The following is a 2,977-nucleotide window of genomic DNA, read 5'->3' on the forward strand; positions in this document are numbered from 1 at the left end:
GCACCAGGAAACAAAGAGGCAAGAAAAAGTCTCTTGCCTCTTCGGCAGCTCCAGACTTCTCCCGGACTCCCTCCCGGCTAGCCGTGGTGCACTAACCCCTTCAGGCTGTGTTCGCGCCGCCAACCCCAGTCCTCTCCCTGGGATCCGACTGAAGCCTGAGCCTCAGCTCCCTGCCCCCGCCCGCCCCGGCGGGTGAGCAGACAAGCCTCTCGGGCTGGTGAGGGCTGGTCAGCCCCGATCCTCTGTGCGGGAATCTCTCCGCTTTGCCCTCCGCACCCTGTTGCTGCGCTCTCTTCCGCGACTCCGAAGCTTCCCCCTCTCCACCACCCGCAGTCTCCGCCCGGGAAGGGGCTTCTAGTGTGTGGAAACCTTTCCTCCTTCACAGCTCCCTCCCACTGGTGCAGGTCCCGTCCCTATTCTTTGTCTCTGTTTATTCTTTTTCTTTTGCCTACCCAGGTACGTGGGGGAGTTTCTTGCCTTTTGGGAGGTCTGAGGTCTTCTGCCAGTGTTCAGTGGGTGTTCTACGGGAGCAGTTCCACGTGTAGATGTATTTCTGATGTATCTGTGGGGAGGAAGGTGATCTCCGCGTCTTACTCTGCCGCCATCTTCTCTCCGCTCCCTCTTTCTCCTTCTTAACAAAAGAGATAAAATAATAAAGCCAATTTAAAAAAAAAACAAGATTTTACACAAAATATGCCTGTAACTACCAAATGACCTTAATTGCTTTTAACTGATATGGCGGGCACACATTATCCAACTCCAAAACCATAGTCAAGATGAATCACCTGAATTTAGAGGTGGAAAAACCCACAAGGATTACCACCTGCAGTGCATAGTCTTTTTTCACAAACGATGTTAATAGAGGCACAGAGAGGTTACATGATGTATTGGGTTTGCTAGGACTATCATAATAAAATACCACTGAATGGGTGGCTTAAACAACAGAAACTGATTTCTCACAATTCTGGAAGCTGCAAGTCCAAGATCAAGACGTCAGCAGGTTCAGGTCCTCCTGAGGCCTCTTTCCTTGGCCTGAGATGGTTTTTCCTCTCTGTGTGTCCTCATGTGGACTTTTCCCTGTGTGGGCAGTTGTCTGGAGTCTCTCTTCTTATAAAGACACCATCAGGTTGGATAAGGCCCCACCCTTATGACCTCATTAAACCTTAATTACCTCCTTAAAGGCCCTATCTTCAAATATTGTAACATTGAGGGTTAGAGCTTCAACATATGGGATGGGGGAGCACAGTTCAGTGCATAACACATGATTTCTCCAAAATTGTACCTATTCAGGATTAGTGTCATCATTGAACCTCCCACCACACAATACCTTGATAAAATTAGATGTGCTGGATATTTTTTACATACCTCACCCACATTTCCCCTTTACTGGGAATGCTCCTACCCATAGCATTGGGCTCCTGAAGCTTTGTTTATATTATACAAAGCCCCTATCTCTCTGACCATGGTGGTTGGACAAGGGACAGACACTTGAAATAATTTAAGCCAATTATGCTCTTTATCCTTTAAAACTGGGACTCAAGCATTTAATTCGTTACGTGAATAGTCTTGATGTATAGGTACAAGCTGAGGTTGTCGTAGGGAGGTGACCACTTTCAACTGTGTTCAAGGAGAAACAAAAATCTAATCCACAGAGAAAGAGAGAGAGAAACAAATGGGTAAAGCAGCAGGAGTAAACTGTGCAGCCCCAGAGGAAATAAGCCTAAGAGAAGAGAGCCTTGCTTCCTGACAACTTCCAAGTTCCTGGCTCCAGTCCCACTCGTATTATTAAAAGTGTTATTCCCACTTGTATATCCTGTACTTGTGACCCAGGATACACTAGAGGCAGCTGGAGGTGGTTAAATGCACAGACCTCGGAGCCAGACCACTTGGGTTCAAATCTTAGCTATAATACCTATCCACTGTGTGACCTCAAGCACATACTTAATCACTCTGTGCTTTCAATTCTGCCTCTGCAAAATGTGGATGCTAAGAATAGTACATAATGTGTAGGGTTGTTTTGAGGATAAACTTAATTAATGTGTGTGAAGGATTTAGCCCAGTGCCTAGCCCATAGTAAGCAGTCAATACAGTTTAACTGATATACACTATGGTATCCTAAAATGTTAGTTCCATGAACATTGGGACCTTGTTTATTGCTTTGTTTTAGGTACTTAGAACGAAGAATAGACCATGTTGCCTTGTGAAGATTTCCCTTTCGAAGCTTAAGATAAGTTCTACTGACTAATTCAAAGAGCCTTGACTAAGATTACACTGGTGAAGCCTAACTGTCCAGCCTGTGAGATTTGAGGTATTAATGTCACATCTAGTTTTTTTGAGCAATTTCATCAAAAACCCTTTTGAACCACACCAAATATTAAACATCTAGATGGGCTAATCAATAAAGAGGTTGTGGGATGAGGCTAGCCTGAAAGCACTGACATGAACCTCACAACCCAACTCTGCTGTTGTGTGGCAGACAGAGGCAGTGGTATTTCAAGTAGAAAGGGCAGAAGTTTTTTCTACCCATATCTTGCAAACTCATACTACTGTGAAATAACAGCAGAAAACTGATTATTTCTATGTGACAAGAAAATATATTTGAAATACTAACCAAATTTTCCCCAAGTATTTTCTTGTCCCCTTGGCTCCCTCACCCACCCACCTCCATTTCAGCCAGCTAAGCTGTGCTGTGCTTATGGCTCAGAGAAGGGATGTGACCACAGGAAGCAGAAAGGGAGAGGAAGCGAAAGAGAATAAAAAGAAGAAAAAGAGTAGCCTCTTCCTGACTCTTGAACATTAAGCCTAGAGATCCTCAGATAAGACTGGCTATATAATTTGTGAGGCCCAGTGCAAAATGAGAACATAAGGCCCTGTTCAAAACTGATTAAGGATGTCAAAAATGGCAACAGCAGAGCATTAAACTAAGATCAAGGTCTTTCTGAGTGCAGGGCCCTGTGCAGTTACACAGATTACAAAC

Source organism: Physeter macrocephalus, chromosome 11 (assembly GCF_002837175.3).
Source record: "Physeter macrocephalus isolate SW-GA chromosome 11, ASM283717v5, whole genome shotgun sequence".
Lineage (NCBI taxonomy): Eukaryota > Metazoa > Chordata > Mammalia > Artiodactyla > Physeteridae > Physeter > Physeter macrocephalus.